Raw genomic sequence first — 16,938 nt, 5'->3', positions numbered from 1 at the left:
TTTCATCCTCCTGAAGACGACCCTCACATCAAAGTGCTTTGACTGCAAAAATTGTCAGACTTGAAATGAAATCCCAAGATTTTCCCATCTCCATCTCCAAAAGCCTCACCCAGACCACTTCATCTGCCTCCTGGGGAAATGCAGCCCCCCCTTAAAGTAAACCAATGCTGAAGATGTGGACTAAAATTGAGAGATTTGGATCAACCTGCACTTTTCCTGCTCTTGCCGTGCAGCTGACATTTATCATTCCTTTGCAGCCCAGCTTTTCCAAGTGATGGGAAGCCTTTCAGTGCTGCATATTAAATTGATTATTTCTCCAGGTAGGTGGCAATGGAAACACGCAGACCTGCACATTGTCCAGGAGCCCCGCATGATCGCCTTTGCATTCAACAAGGATTTAACCGAGGCTGCAGCCGGGAGACAGAAAGCGTGTGCGGGTGTCTGGGTGAGGCTGGGGTGGAATATTCATGCCATTGAAAAGACTCATGTTGTTACTTAACAACTCCATTAACCTCCTGGCACAAGTCATGACCTTGTGCTGACCCTGGCTAGCAGAGCAGCCCAGCTCTGAAGTACAAAACATGAAAGTGGGGAGAAGCAAGCAGCAGAGGAGGAGAAAAGCCTCTTCATGGCAGAGGCTTCCAAACCTATTCAGACAAGCCCTGGACAATAGGAGCCGAGGGGCTGTGCAAAGGCCATCTCCACCCAGCCACTCGCTCACCGCTGAAGTGTTTTCCTGGTGGGCTTTTCACAGCTGCGGACTGACACGACCTTTAAACTGCGAGATGCTTTTTCAAGTCAGGCAGCCCGATAAAGCAAAGGGAAGCACACAAGATCTCCTTTGCATCCTCCTCTGCTTTACAGCAGAGCCCTCTTTGCACAAGTGACCGCATCCAGACAGGAGCCTGGAAGCTCACCCCACCTGGATTTTGGAAATCTGGGGGAGGGAAAATCATCCCTAACTAAAAAAAAAAGCCTTTACTTTTGCTTTTTGGTTGCTGGAGCCTTTTTCTGGTAGCAGTGATGGGATTTACAAGCCCTGCTCTGATGTCAGACAAGGTGACCCCAACTTTAAATGAGAAGGAGGGAGGTGGGAACTGCTGGGAGAGGAGGGCAAGGGCAGGAGGGCAACAGGAGTTTGGTTTGCAGAGCAAGAACTGTTGCAAAAGTTCTGCAGGACCTATAAAAAGGCACTTTAAAGGCAGGCTGGCAGGCTGAGTGAATGCTGCCGAGAGAGAGTTGGTGGCATGGTGAGAAATTTCTCTGGGTGGAGGGCTCCGGGGGGAAATACCAACTCACAGCAGCTCAGGCACGGTGGGTTTTCCCTCCCCTTATTTTCTAAGAGAGCAGCAACAGAAGTGGTGACACCACAGGAGTGACCAGGGTGGCTTCAGGGAGCCTGTTGAGGAATTATTCACGTTTTGCTGACCAGATATTTTGGTCAGCAGGCACCTTATTACTCCAGGAACTGCAAACCCATCTGACCAGTGGCTCATCTGCTCTTGTTTGCCATCTCCAGCAGATGTCAGGACAGGGCGTTTCAGAGGAATTTCCACAAAGAGCCTTTCTAAAATAACCTACTTAAAAGCTGCTCTTGCAGTAAGCAGAGATTGGCTTCTGTTCTGAAGCCTGAGGTTAATGAAAATTGGTGTTTCTCTTTGATTTTCCAGTGGTAAATAATTACAGGTTTGACACCCTCGAGCTTTTAAGTGTTGTGAGTCATGCACCCAACTCTGAGGTATTTCATAAAATTCTCACTAGCCTAAAAATAATAAACACTGGCTCATTTTTGCTTCCTGGATTTGCATCCTTTAGGGTTATAGTTTTTGGGTTTCCTTCTTTGGCTGTTTAAAGTGCATTCTTGGTTATGAAAGCTGAGGACTGGGTAGACGCAGAGCAAATTCCCCGAGTGGGGTCAATCAGAGGAGCTGGAAAACTCTCTAGAGTTGCACCCAAATCCCAACAGCTGCCAAAGGGGGTCTGGCATGAAACCTTGTGCCAGGCCAGGAAGTTCCCAAGTGTATATAAGTGTATATTCCCCAAAGGGGCTGTATCTTCTGTTTGATCTCCAGGAGCCAGCAACAGACAGACCTTCCCCTTTGACAACAGCCAGGCCAGGCCAGCTGTGCCACCCAGCCCTCCCACTTCCCTCTCTGCATCCTGCATTCAGCTCAAGGCTGCTGGCCCAGCTCTCTGTTTACATGTCTCCAAATTCAAGGAGGAAAAGGAGGAATATCAAACAGACCTGGGCTCTTTTGAAGTGGCTAAAGGATGCTATCAGGCCTGGGGGATGGTGCTGGTGGCTTTGAGGCTTGTTTGGCTTTCCCTGGTCCTTCTCTGCAGGCCTTTAACCAGCCATCCCAATCTTCAAAGCTGCCCTAACCCCACTGGTGGAGCTTCCTCGGAGCTGGCACCATTATCAGGGTGAGGGGGGGTTTGTGTTGAACCACTTTTCTGTGTGTTTTTTTCAGACGTGGAAGTTTTCTTTTATCTTCTGGAAATAAACACTTGGGCTGAAATGAGTGACTGTCCAACAGGAAGAAAAGAAGGGGTTTGCTTTGTTTTGTTTTGTCTTGCAAGCAGGAGGTTTCGTCCCTCGGTCCCTTCTTTTATCAGGCTTTTTAAGTGATTAAGTCTTAATGCATCCTACTCCTTGTTTGAGCTTTAGTGCTGAAATTACCCTAAAAACTTGCTGCGGTTTGAGGGCTCTGTCCGCAAATCATTGTCAGCGTCTGCCCTCTGCGGGCACACGGCTGAAATTGCTGCTCGAGCACACAAAAAGTGTTGAAAGGAGAAACTAGAAGCTCCTGGGATTTTTTTTTTTTTTTTTGTGGTTTATTTTGGGATTACCTCGCTTTGCCAAATCTCTTATTAGTGAAGGGAGTTCTTTTGCTAACTATAAATTATTGGAAAAGAGAAAAGAGATTTTGGAACTCTAGATTGTTGAAGTAGTTACAATTTTGAAAATCAGTGTTAGAAGAAAACCAGCAGAGGTATTTTCAGTCCATTACTATGAGCTTTTTTTAATCAAGGATCTCATTCATTGAGTGTGTTTATAGGTTTTCCAAGAACTGGACTAAAAAAAGCTCAGACATAGAATAACTAAGGTTGAAAAAGACCCTTAAACTCATCAGGTCCAACTGTAATTGTAACAGGACCAAGCCCACCATGAAACCATGGTCCTAAGTGCCACATCTACACATCTTTTAAATACCTCCAGGACTGCAAGGTTCAGGTGTTAAAATAAATACATACTAATTTCAGAAGTATTAATAAGATTTTCAGAATGTTAATGAGACCTTTAAGTTCTAATGTGCTTTGTTCTTAGATGTTAAGATTTTGGTGTAAAATGGTTGGTAGCAGCCTGGGATGGCCTGGTCAATCCTCCCTAGACTGCAGGGGCTGCTCTTTATTGAATCCTGAAAAAAAAAAAAATCTGCACATTGCTAAATTTTACATTTGCCTCGTTATAAAGAATAGGCAGAGATTAGAGAGTAATCTTTATCTGGAGGCCTTTTAAGGGTGCAAAAATGCTGAGTGATTTGGGTTTTTTCCTTGTAAGTATTGTCTTAAGCCAAAATATTCTTCTTCCCTATCTCCTGTAATTTGTCATAAAATTGTTATCCTAGTCTTAGGGACATGGTGATAATTTCCATGACAACACAGGAAGATTCCAGAAACAAAGATTTCTGACTGAATCTATGAAGGCTGTTGAAAAAGCACAACTGCAAGAATTCTGCCTGCTTGCTGTAAATAACAGACAGAAAAATTAAGCTTACATGATCTCATCTGCTGAAACTGAGATTTCCTTACCACCATGTTGATTGACTTCATCTGGGATTTTTTCTTATTGGGTTGGTTTTGTTTTTTTCTTTCTCCAAACAGCAGCCAAAGCCCTTCATATGGAGCTCTACAAAGCCTAGAGACATGTTGTCATCTTAAACTGGTCCTGATTCCACCTAAAACCACACAAAATACCCAGAGAACTGAGGCTTTAGGAAAAGATGGCTAGAAATAACTGGAACACCTCTAATCCCAGTGTAAAGCTGTGCTTAGGTCTTAGTCTGGAGTTGAAATCTCTCCAGAATAAATTAAATCCCAACACATCACACTTGGATGTGTTCAAAAAAAAAAAAAAAGAGATTTTGCCCCTGAGCTTCTGTTTCCCACATTGATTGATCTAACTTTGAGGGAGGACCCAGTTGTCCTGACATCAGGTGGGTTTCTCCCCATATTTCTAGGGTTTTTTTCTGGGGATTTTACCCATCATTCTCTATTATATTAACACCAACATTGTGCTGAGACAGGGATGAAGCCAAACCCTGGCTCCAGCAGGAAGCAGCTGAGGAGAACAAGTCACTGAGCCTTGCCCAGGGGTGGTGCTGGGGTCAGTGACATGCAAAGCAGTTGGTTTTTTGCACTGTAGTGTTGGGTAGGGAGCTAAGTTTTTAATAAATTTCTTGGTGGGTTTTGCAAAGCTCTCACTGAACGTGGTCTTGACTCTGCTCTGCTTCCTGTGCCCACACTTTGCACTGTAGAACAGTTTCTGGTTGATCCTAACAGCTTCTCAGAGGAATCATAGAATCATAGAACTGGCTGGGTTGGAAGGGAGCTCAGAGCTCATCAAGTCCAACCCTTGATCCACTCCCCCCGTGGTTCCCAGCCCATGGCACTGAGTGCCACATCCAGGCTCTTTGGAAATATCTCCAGGGATGGAGAATCCACCCCTTCCCTGGGCAGCCCATTCCAATGCCTGATCACCCTCTCCAGAAAGAAATTCTTTCTAATGTCCAACCTAACCCTCCCCTGGCACAACTTGAGACCTCTTGTGCCCTCTTGTCTTGCTGAGAGTTGCCTGGGAAAAGAGCCCAACCCCCCCCTGGCTCCAACCTCCTTTCAGGGAGTTGTAGAGAGTGATGAGGTCTCCCCTGAGCCTCCTCTTCTCCAGCCTCAACACCCCCAGCTCCCTCAGCCCTTCCTCACAGGACTTGTGCTGGATCCCTTCCCAGCCTCCTTGCTCTTCTCTGGACCTGCTCCAGCACCTCAATCTCCTTCCTGAGCTGAGGGGCCCAGAACTGGACACAGGACTCAAGCTGTGGCCTCCCCAGGGCTGAGCACAGGGGCAGAATCCCTTCCCTGGACCTGCTGGCCACGCTGTTCCTGAGCCAGCCCAGGATGCCATTGGCCTTCTTGGCCACCTGGGCACACTGCTGCCTCCTCTTCAGCTTCCTGGCAATCCAGACTCCCAGCTCCCTTTCTGCCACTCTGTGCCCAGCCTGGAGCTCCCCATGGGGTTGTTGTGTTGAACCTCATCCCGTTGGGATCAGCCCAACTCTCCGGTCTGTCCAGGTCCCTCTGCAGAGCCCTCCTGCCTTCCAGCTGATCCACACTTCCTCCCCCAGCTTAGTGTCATCTGCAAATTTGCTGATGATGGACTCAGTCCCCTCATCTAAATCCTCACTAAAGATATTGAACAGCACTGGGCCCAACACTGATCCCTGGGGGACACCACGGCCGCCATTTTGAGGCAGCCCCGTTCAGCACCACTCTCTGGGCCCGGCCCTCCAGCCAGTTCCTAACCCAGCACAGAGGAAGATGGGGATGGTTGGGCCATCAGACTGCATTGCTCTTTTATTGTGGTTCCTTTTTATGTATCAATAAGCAAAGCCATTAAACCTGGCCTGTGTTGTTCCTTGGGGAGAATTGGCTGTTCCCACCTTTCTGCTGGCTTGATTAAGGCTCTATTTGCATGGAAAATAATGTAAATCTGTTGCTGAATTTTTTTACCTTCCTTAATTGGAGAGCTGGTTACTCTTCTGTGCAAACAAGCTGATGGTGTTTTGTTTGCTGACAATAAATAATAAAAAAAAAGAACTGGAACAGTGTGCATTTGGCAATGCTTATATTTTGTGGGTGGCTTGTGGCCTAATCCTATTGGAGACATTTGGTTTCTATTGAAAATGATAAGATTTTAGGAAAAAAACCTCTTGAATCTTCTTGTTGTGAAGTGTTCAGTTCAGCTATGATCTGCTGATTCTTCTCTTACAATAATAAAACCTGAAGTAGCAAATGAAAACAGATTAATTGCATATTGGCATCCAGCAGCTTGAGGGAAAAAAATTCCCTGGAAAGGGTTGGAGGCATAAACTGCACTTTGTGATGTTCTGGAATATTCATCCATGAGGTTGGCATCTCCTGGTTATGGGTACAGGGCAGCCCTCTCCTTGTGTGCTTCAGGAACTGATCTGAAGAGAAACACCTCTCCAGTAGTTTTATAAAGAACCCAAGTTTCACTCTTTCACTCTTTGACAGCATTTTTCCTGATGAGTTTTGCATGAAGGATATTTGTCTCCTCAACCCTGAGAACACTAAATTCAAGGAAATCTTGTAGATCTCTGGGAAGAAAAACCACTTTTCAAGATCTTTAGCTCTGTCTGAAGTGAGGATTAAAGCCAGTAACTTTTCAGCCTCCTGTGCCATTTCACTCCCATTTATCCACTGATTCCTCAAGTGGCAGCAGTGGCTTGTGCAGGTACCTGAGCTGGCTGGAATGCTAACCCTCTCCCAGTGGTTATTGTTTCACCCTTCAGGATGCTGTTACCTTATGTGGCTTTAGGGACAAAAAATAAATCCACTTTTTCTCTGGACAATCTCTGAAATCTGATCAACTTCTTGGATTTTCAGTGATCCAGAGGACGTTGGTTTAGCCCTGTGACTCCTTTTCATTCCATAATAGCTTGTGGTATTTTAGTGATAGGGAAGTGGGGGGAGCCCCATAAGCCTTGTCACTCTGAGCCAGAAATGTTTTCACAAGAAGTGGCTCCTGCCAAAGAATTGGTTCTCTTAAGTTGCAGCCTTTGGCCTCAAAATGTTGTGCAATGCCATGAGCAATAAATGCAGGAGGAAAAACATGTTTGCAGGCAGAGTTCTTGTTTGATTCTATCTGTGGGGGCACCAAGGAGTATAAATAAATAAATGAACTTCACAAACAGAATCCGTTTAGCTCTAATTAAAGGAAAATGCCAAAATTTGCCAAATTAAGTAAATACTATATTAGGTATATATGGTCTGTTATAACCATGGACAAACTATTCTGTTTGGAAGCTAAATTGTTTATAAATAATTGTTATAAATAAGAGTGTGTGCTATACATTATTTTACCATAGAAACTTTTGGATGAGTAAAATGCTACTTTTGTCCCAATTAAGGGCCCAAATGATGCTCTGCAGGCTTTGATGGCTTTCTGCTCTGGGAAGGAATTGTCTCTAAGTGACTGTATTTACAGAGCTCCCAGAAGCACCACGCTTGATCCAAGGAAGAACTTGTAGGAACTGCTGGAGGAAGTTACACCTGCAGCTGATTCTGCTCCTGATGTCTCAGGCAAGAGAAAACCTTCACCATGGGGTGATTTGATAGGGAAAAAAAGTAGAAGTTCATATGTTGCAAGAAGATCTGTCTCTTAACAGGAAGGGGGAGGCTGTTCATCTCTCCACACTAGATGTTTGCCAGGGATTTGCCACACCATGGTTGTCCAGGCTCTCCCTAGGGGATCTTTTATACAGTTTTTTTGTATGTATTGTGTAAGGTTGATCTACATATGGTGTCTCCATATAAGGGAAAAATAGATTCTCTTCTGAGGCACTCTTCATCTCAGCCCAGCAGAGAGATTTCCAGCTGTCTAGGACGAGACAAAGTGTGCTCTTCAAGTGCTCATTTCTCTGTTGGAGAGAGAAGTTGGAAAACCAGCCCTCAGATGTTTATGTCTACTCTGTAGATATCCCAAGTTAATGAGATTAATCCAGGCTGTGTTCTCTTTGGGGATGCCAACAGATCATCCATCTGCCCAACTCTTCACCTATTTCCAAGCACAGAAATGTTCTTTAATGCAGATGAATAATTCCAATCAACCCTTACAATTTTGGGGACCATCCCTTATTTAGGATTGGCTGTAGTGCCATCCAGACACACGTTAGGAAAAGACAAAAGAAACCAGTTAAAATCTGGGACAAATCTGAGGAATTCAGTAGGAAAATATCATGTGGGATTCTTTGCTTGTATTTTTGCTTGTGATTTATGGCACCCTGTAGAAGTGTGAATCATTCTGCAGTGTTCCAGACGACTGACAGAATACATATTCAAACCTATCCAGCTTGCAGAATATATGCACATTCCCCCTCCCTGCTCCTTCCTTTCTTTCCATGTTATCTCTTCAAAATTAGAAAGCCTGATGCTAGCTCTGAGCTGGGGATTGAGACTTTTCACATTTTGGTCACATCTCCTGCCATCCTTTGGTTTTTGAAGAGCTTAGTGTACCCTCAGTCCTCCACAGATTGGGAGGGTTTCTTTTGTCAAAGTCTTCATTTTAAAATAAGGAAACATTTAAAAGAAATGTGCTATCCCTGGCTCTGACAAACTCTAGTGTTGGATCCTAAAACATGATTTTTATCAAAGACACTCAGTTTCCCTTGCTGTCTGCAGTGGGGCTGTTTTATTTGAAGTGATTCTTGCATCGTTTCACCGTGGGTGACCTCCCAGGTGTGGTCACTGACAACTGCAGATAGAGAGGGTCACCTAAGGTCTTCAGAGAGCAAATAACCAGGTGCTGGGTGCCAGTTTAAGGGCAGCTCCTGTCCTGTAGGATAACAGAATTGTTAGTGTGGAGGTGTCCATGAGAGGTCCAGGAGTGTCCTGAGCAGAGGTGAGCAGAATGCTGAGGCCCCAATGCTCACCCACTGATGCTTCCCAGCCTGGGAGACAGAAACCTTAAAAGGAGACAGAAACCTTAAAAGTGTGGTTTGTAAATAACTCAGGCTAAACAGAGCCCAGCTGGGATGGACAAAACCACCCTGGGGATCCTTGATGATGGAAAGCTGGGACGGAAAAAGAAATCTTTTTAATGTTTGGGGAGATGAGGCTCACATTGTGTGCTAACAGGAACAGCTTTGACTGGTTACCAGTAGGTGTCACCGCAGGTTTGCAGACAGGGGGACATCCCTGGGACCCCAGCCCTTGTGCCATGCACCCAGGACAGGGCCATGGGTAGGCATGCACTGAAGCAAACCTCTGCATCACCCCACCTTTGCGAGGCAGCTTTAGGGTAGTGCAGAAGAAAACCCTGGTTTATTCCTCATTTATCATTTTGAGTTTTTCTCTGTCCAGGATCAGTCATCCTTATTGCAAGGTTTCAGCCAGGGTGGCCAGCTCCTCTTTCCTGTCTGTTTAAAACTCTGGTGTCTCCAGAATGGAAAGTTTCAACATTTAAGTGAAGAGTGCTGTGGGGATTCACAGTGCAACAGTTCAGCATAAATTATCATCAGTATTACCTAGGTGGGTTGGATCAGGTGGTCCCTGAGGTCCCTTCCAACCTGACATTCTATGATAAAAGATGAGGACATGCCCTTCTTCCACTGCAGGACATGTTCCTTCCAAGGAGAAAGTCTCTCAAGCCTTGTTCTGCCTTGCACATTGTGTGGTTTGATCTCTCTTGAGTTAACTGAGTGAAAAGTGCTGATAACCAACAGTGGTGAAGTTAGCACTGTACTTCAGAGGTATAAAGTGGAGAGAAATAGCCAGGATTTTTTATTAGTGTCATGGAATATGCTTTGCCACACGTTGTACTGTACTCTGTGACACAGATTGTTGGAGGAGGGAACTTCACTTTTGGGTCAGTATGTGCCAGGTGATTGGAAGGGACCTCCTTGGACACTGTTACACAGCTGCCTTGTGCAAACCTCCTCTTAAAACCAGTTTAAGTGTTTGTTCCCCACTGGAAGGCTCTTCCTTCCAGAACTTCACCTCCTCCCATGGATAGAGACCAGCTTCTAATTCCCAGACTACTGGGAATTCATGGTCACTTTCTTCAGTAATTCCTGCTCAATGTTGTTCCTTAACTAACAAATTTTTCTTCACTGCTCTAATGGGGGTGTAGTGAGTAACTTTCTCTCACCTCAGTAGTACACTTTCCTCAAGCTCACATAGGGCACCTTGGTGAAGATCTGTCCCTACAATGAAAGGGACAAGATGCCCAAGTCACCACTAGCTGAGCAAATCTCAGATTTCAAAGAAGCCCAAGCACAGCTGCCTGAGTAGAGACTTGATTTTAGAAAAATGACCTTTTTATTTGTGCCTCAATTCTCTGGGTGTGGATCAATTTTCTGACTTCATTCCCAGGTGACTGCAGAAACATTGGTGTCAGCACAATCGAAGAGAAGCAGCCTAGGGGGCAAGAACAAGAAGAAGGAATCTCCAGCAGGACACACAGGTAATTTGATATCTTTATTGGGGCATCTGGACTTACTGGAACACTGTAAGGTAAATTGGGCATTTGATAGTCAGAAGCACACTCCAGGATCTTGATCCTTAGGTAGCTGCCATCTTCATCAGAAACAACAGCAAAGCAGGGGGAGGGAAACACACTAAAGAAGAAACATAACCATAAAACTAAATTTTCCATGACAGCTTCACTCACTATCTCTTTAATTGCTTTAATGCCCTGCTAAAGAACTAGAAAAGAGAGTCCTGTCTGGTTTTCTGTGACAGCTCTTTCTTTGTCCTGGATTTCTGGACCTGCACTGCCATGGCACAGCTGCTGCCACCACTGCTGTGAGAAACCAACCTGCTTCCCTGGGTTTAGGTGTCCACAGGACACTGTGTCTGTCCCATCTCTGGTCCACAGCACAGTAAGAGTGCAGCAATTGTAAAGGCTGCTCACAGCACAGAGCATTTCTTTCACACTGTTTGAACTTTAAAGGCAGGGAGGTGCTGTGCTGAATTTAGGCTTTGTTTTTCTCGCTTAGTTTTTGTGGCAAAATTATTTTCTTTTTTTGTGTGTGTGCTATTGGAAAGCAATGGGGAGGTAATTCTTTTTCTGTCTGCATCTCCAATGATGTGGAGCAGTGCTGTGTGATTATATGGGTTGTGCTTTGTTAGTTACAACCACTTGGGAAAAAAAGAAAAATCACAGAGCATTGTTTCTGTGCCGAGTGGGTGAGAGAATGAGCAGTTCCAGAACAAATACCCACTGTGTAACTCCAAGGGCACATCCACATCACACAATAGAGTGTGGGGCAGTGAGTCCTCAGTTAATGCTGACCAAACGAGCTCCAAAGCTGGAAGCAGCAGGGCTGTGTTAGCATAGTGCTACATTTTTTGCAGTTAAGCAGGGATTATTAGCTAGAATGCAGCTTTCTGCTAACGGAGCTTTGCTGCTTTCAGGTCTGGCTCTGGCATGGCTGCAGAGGGAATTGTGCTCTCAGGATGTAGCAGCATGGCCAGTGGTAGCTCATGACCTTCTGTGCTGTGCTAGAGGAACTGGTACATCTATAAATAATCTATTTGTTTATTGCTGTAAGATCATATTTGTTTTATGAAAGTCTGGTAGCTCACAGGTGGAGCAGAACTCCCACGTGCATCGTAGTAGTCTGGTGCTGCACAACAGGGGAACTGATACCCTAAAGACATTCATCCTAGTCACTAGCAGCTCCTGTGCCAGGGTGAATCTCACTGGGCTATTCCTGGAAAGTGAATGCAAACCATGCAACAGGAGTTTAAAGCAAACCAAAGGGCCACAGAACAGGCAGAGCTGCTGTTTGCACAACTCCCCACGATTTTTCCATGCGACCTGATGGAGACAAGCAGCAGGCACAAAGCTTTCTCTGCAATTGCAGAGGTGGCCTGGGCTTTGAAAAAATGGTTGCTCTACTTTGGCTGTGCCACTGCCTTCCCAGGCTCAGAAATGGTGGTGTGCTGTGGGGGATTTTTAGGCTGGGCTGAATCCTCAGCCAATAAAAACTGACATCTGGATTTCTTTTGATCCACAAGACTCTCATGGTGCTAGGGCAATTTACACCACTTGAAAATGTGGCTTTAGCACATATTAAAAAAAAAAAAACAACCACCAACAACAAATCCCAGCTCTTGGTGTGGAGCCTGCACAGAGCATTTGCAACAGGAAACCCTCTGTCAAAACAGTTATTTTCCAGATCCATCCCTTGGAGAATATTCTCAAGGTGAAGAGGAGGCAGGCTGCCAAGCCTGACCTCGTTTTAATTCAGCTCCCTGGGAGACATCAATCTGGATTTCTACTTCTGGGATTCACTTTCCTTAGAAACTGTTGCTCATTCCTGGGTTTACCCAGAAGCTGCAGAGCTCTTGTAGCTTTTGTTTGTAATTAGAGGGCAAAGTTTAAGCCCCATTTCCTGCTCTATTAATAACAAACCATCAGCTCTTCTCTGCACAAGGGAGCAGTGATGGAATATTGAAACCAGCCTGACACCTGCCCTGCACACAGGAGTTCTGATCAATAGATCTCACAACAATGCACAAAAGAAGGATTTAATTATTATTATTATTATTTTATTTTATTGGAACTGAAACACAGGGGTGGGACAACCTGAGCACCACCCTGCTGTGTTCTTGGTCCTTCAGGTTACATTATGTCTTGCTCTAGCAGGAAAACATGCCTGAGAGGCAGGGAGGGTGAAGATCTGGGAATAGAGAGGAACTGGTAGTGTCCCATAAAGGACATTCCAATATACCCAGGGTAGCATTAAAAGAGAGACTTAAATTAGCATCTCTCTGTTTAGTTGGAAGGCTGAAAGTACAAGCTGGAAACTGGTTTAGAAATAAGATGTTTGGAGCTGTGGGAAGGAGTTTGACCTTTTCCCAACTCAAGAGAAACTGTTTTTCTGTAGAACTCCTAAAAAGAGTCCTGGAGTCCTCCCCCTCAGAGGATCCTGCATCTTTATCCTGAAAGCTTTAGAGCCCACATTTCCCTGATAGCCTGAAAATAGGATCTGTACCTCTCAGCCCACAGGAAGGTTTGCTGAGCAGCTTTTCTGCCTGTATCATTCCCCAGGCAAAATCAACTGTTAGGAGCTCTATTATTCAAATCTTTCTGAATCCTGGTGACAATCTGGCCTGAGGATTTCCTGCCATGAAAGGAGTTTTGGGTTTTGTTTTTTGGGTTTTTTTCATGCAGCTTAGGGGTGAGTGGTGTTGAGCAAGAGGATTTGTCAGCTGATTCTCTGCAGACTTTTGTTATCAGTTGGTGGGAAGATGCAGAATTGACTGCTCTCAGGAGCAGGCTGATCTACCAAACCTCTTTGTGTTCCTGCTGCAGAGGTGACCCACAGGGAAGGTGCCCATGAAGTGCCATGTGCCTGTCACCAGCAGCTCTGACACCCAGACAAGACCCCACTGCATGCCAAAACATCAGCCTCCTGAAGGAGCACATGGTGCCCTTCCTCAGATGTGCTCAAGAGAGAGAAGCAAGGAATTAATTTAAGACTTGATGATCTTAAAGGTCTCTTCCAACCCAAATGGTTCTGTGATCCCATGAATTTGGGTGGACAGAGTGTAAGCCAGGATGAAAACAGGGAGGTCAGGACTGTTGTGTTTGGCTGAAGTGGGAGGGATAACAGAGTGTGTTTGCTTAAGTGTTCATATAGTTGTTTATGGTTTTTTTTTTCCTCAACCCCTCTATCAATGATTAGAAGTTTATGTTCATCTGTGAGAAATTAAAGAAGAAAAAATTCCTCCAATGGAAACTTTTGCAGCAGAGTAGGAGGAAGCTAGAAGGAAAACAGACAAACATGGGATGCAGTGGTCTGTAGGAGTATATTTTGACATCATGACAGTCCTGAACAAGTGACCACTTTGTCCTTGTAGGAAGGCCTGCAAATGAAATCAAACCAGACCAGTCTTTCTCTGTATAAGAAGTGATCTGAGATCAGGTTGGTCTGAAAAAAAATCAGATTCATGTAAAATCTGATGAGGTTTTAAATTAAAGCTTGCCACACTGGGTAGAGCCTTTTGGTGTATGAAGGAGATCTGGTACCAGAGGAATAGATCCACACAGGCAGGAAAAAGAAAGGTAGCAAAGAGGAGTCCCACCTCTTCAATTTGCAGGGTGCAGGAAGGATTGAAGCTGCAGTTTGTGTCTGGGCAGAGACACTGTGAGAAACTCAAGGCACATGTTGCAATGTAGCGTGGGAACTGTGCCCAGAGCAGAAGCAGCACACATGGGAGAAGCAGAGGAAGATCAGGAAGTCCTTAAAGTCACACACATGTTCCTATGGCTCCAGCACAGCCCTTCCAGCTGGCTTGAAGCTGCTTGAGAAACCATCCTTTTTATTTCTCTGGGTGTCCCTGGGTTTCTCTGGGTTTCCTAGCTCCACACTCCCCCCCCTCTCCTGTCTCCCCATCTCTCCCACACTTTGACCCCACACTCTGAAACTGTCAGAGGGAGGAAGCAGTTTGAGCTGAAACATTCATTCCACATTACGTGATCCTAGATTAAAGGCAGGAAACATTTAACCCTTTGGCTCCCCTCAGCCTGTGAAGCCTCAGTTGCAAAGCTCCTTGCAAACCACGTGTAAATAGGTGGTGAGCACCAGTGCTTTTGAGCTGTTCTACCAGCAGCTCTTAACCAGGAGGCAGAGCATGGGGATTGAGAGGGGTCTGGGCTGTGCAAACTGGAGGTGTTCTCTCAGCTCTGGTCATGATTCTTGGTTCTTCCACTGCTGAGATTTCTTTGCAGCATGGGGAGAATGTGCACTGCCCAACATGTAAGGAGGTGAAGCTTTGGCTCCTTCATTCCCCAGTGAGAGGTTGAGAAGTGCAAATGGCTGAAACTGAAAATACAGAAACTGATAAAATGAAGTGTCTCAGTGATTAGCACGCAGGATTTACAAACAAAACTTCTTGCTTTCTTTAAAGTTGCCTCATAAATAATGCCAGCAGAACAGCACTTACATAGAAAATGTATCATTTCACAGTCCTGACACAAGTATGTAATTCTGGGGTTTAAAAGCTGCTCTTCTGGCAGATGATGGCTCTCCTGAGAGCCAGTTACTGCTCTCCAGCACAGCCTGATGAACACTAGTCAGATAAATTTGGTATTTGGTTCTAGCTTTTAGACTCTGGGCTTCATAGGTGGTCTTGGCAGTTAAAAAGGAGGAGAAGAATCACAACTCCAACCCTCTCTGTTCATTGCTGGAGCTGTACCAACACTACACTGAGACAAGCAGTACTACTGGAGCCCTTTAAGAGAGGTGCCTTTGATACAGTGACCATGAGAGCTGGAATGTGAGGGGGACGTGGGGGACGTGGGCTTTTCCCCCCTGCTCTGACAGGATGGAGATGGGAAACTCTGATGGCTCTCCAAGGCCTGGATTCTGATCTTCTGTTTCAGCAGAGCACCTCCAGATGTGTAGTTCACAGAAATGTCATTATGGTTCTGCCTCAGAGAACCTGTGGTTTCCCCAGGAGCCCTTTTTGGGCACTTGGGAAGGTTCTACACACAAATGTTCCTCTCCCTCACCATCCCCACGTGGGATCAGAGCAGACTGTTGAGCCAAAATTGCCAGCATTGCTTTCTCTCTATTCAGCATTGCTACCAGCCTGGGTTTTTTTTTATTTATTGCCACCTACCTTTCCCAGAGCTTGAGGGACAGTCAATCTCCCTTGATGAAAATCAAATGCACACAGGACCATAATTTGAAGATTTTCTACCTCTCTCTCATCCCCCTTCCCCACTGCTCTTCTCTGACAGTCACAGAACTGCTGCCTTGTAGGACAATAGCTTTGTTCTGCTGGTTAAATAATGAAGAATCCCATTCATTTGAAGTTATAAATACTTTTGTTTATAAAGGATGGGTATGAGTTCTAGTCCCCAGCAAATATAAACCCATAATCTTCATCAAAAAATAGAGAGGCAAGAGAATAAACTGTTGCACTTCAGTGTGTATTTTCCAGTGCACTGGGAAATACTGAGAGCTTGAAATGCAGTGCAGAAGAACACTGTGAAGAGTGATTCTTTGATTCTGTGATGAGTGGTGGCCCCTACAAGCATCTGGAGACCTGGATCACAGTCAAAAAGTGACCTAATTCAACTCTCTTTGTGAGGGTTCAAAGGCTACATCAGAAAAAGCCCAAGCCCTGCTTATCTGGTGAGCTTTCTAAGCAGCAGAGAAGGTACAGAGTGTGTCTCCAGATTCACAAAACAAAATTAATGCCTTTTTAAAATGACCAGTTCCTGATTGCTAGCATTCTGCATTATTGCCCAGAAAGAAGAAAAACATTATCCTTAGGAACAGTCTCCACAATCAGCCATAATAACAGCCCAGGGCATGCATACTTTCACCCATCATATTTAGAAAATGTGCAGCTTCCCCCTGGACCTGCTACAGAGGAGGCAGTAAGTGTCTGTGTGATGAGATCCAGAGGCTGTGTCTTCAAACCCCTTTGGATGAAAAGGAAAATGTAAAAAATGCAGCTTCTAAAGCAAAGAAGATTGGTCTGACAGCTCCCAAATGAATTGGCTCCTAGGGTTTACAGTGCCTATCAGCTCATCTCTCTGCTTCATATTTGGTGTTTTTTCCATCTGTAGGAACCCAGGCTGAAACACCAGCATTTAGGGTAAACTTTGTCCACTTTGTGCTGGATAAAATTATTGTCACCAGAGGAGGCAGAGAGATGAAGGGGGGCTGGAAGTGGGTTTGCTGCATTGATCTCCAGGCTCCCATTTATTCCAGACTCTTCAATAATGGGCAAAAATCTGACAGAGCAGAAAATCACCAGCTGTTCAGAGCTCATCTACCACTTGTTCTCTTCTTAGAGAACTTGCTTGATTAAAACAGAGATTTCAGAGAAGAACAACAAAACTTTACAAGAATGAAACAGGTTTAAGTAAGCAACACAACACAAATGAGCTGAACACTGCAAGCACAAAACAAGGGAAGGAAATATTGGGCTAAGACTGAGAGCTTTTGGGGAGAAATGGCATGAATTCAAAGGTTTGTCTGAATACAGAGTTGCACAGACTCATTTAGATGGGCTTTAAAAAGCTTTAGGTAAATAAGGTCAAAAGGCTAAGTAGACACTCTGCTTTTGCTGCAAACCATGCTTGGAGTTAAAATATTCGGAAATATGTTTTAA

At 45.0% G+C, this 16,938-nt stretch overlaps 1 long non-coding RNA gene across 6 annotated transcripts in view; it reads left to right on the top strand.

Moving 5' to 3' along the window:
• Positions 1 to 16,938, top strand: part of LOC139802481 (uncharacterized) — a 30,823-nt gene that overhangs the window by 10,118 nt on the left and 3,767 nt on the right. For 4 of the 6 annotated variants that reach the window (XR_011728652.1, XR_011728650.1, XR_011728653.1 and 1 more), the window contains exons 5-6: positions 17 to 320; positions 10,171 to 10,261. This is a non-coding gene — a long non-coding RNA (uncharacterized lncRNA). Of the gene's footprint in view, positions 1 to 16; positions 2,647 to 10,170; positions 10,262 to 16,938 lie in introns of those variants that run through there. The other 2 variants (XR_011728648.1, XR_011728649.1) reach the window with 1 other exon arrangement.

Source organism: Heliangelus exortis, chromosome 14, assembly GCF_036169615.1.
Source record: "Heliangelus exortis chromosome 14, bHelExo1.hap1, whole genome shotgun sequence".
NCBI classification, from domain to species: Eukaryota; Metazoa; Chordata; class Aves; order Apodiformes; family Trochilidae; genus Heliangelus; species Heliangelus exortis.
The sequence above is the reverse complement of the archived record's forward strand: the minus strand, read 5'-3'. Positions and strand labels throughout refer to the sequence as shown.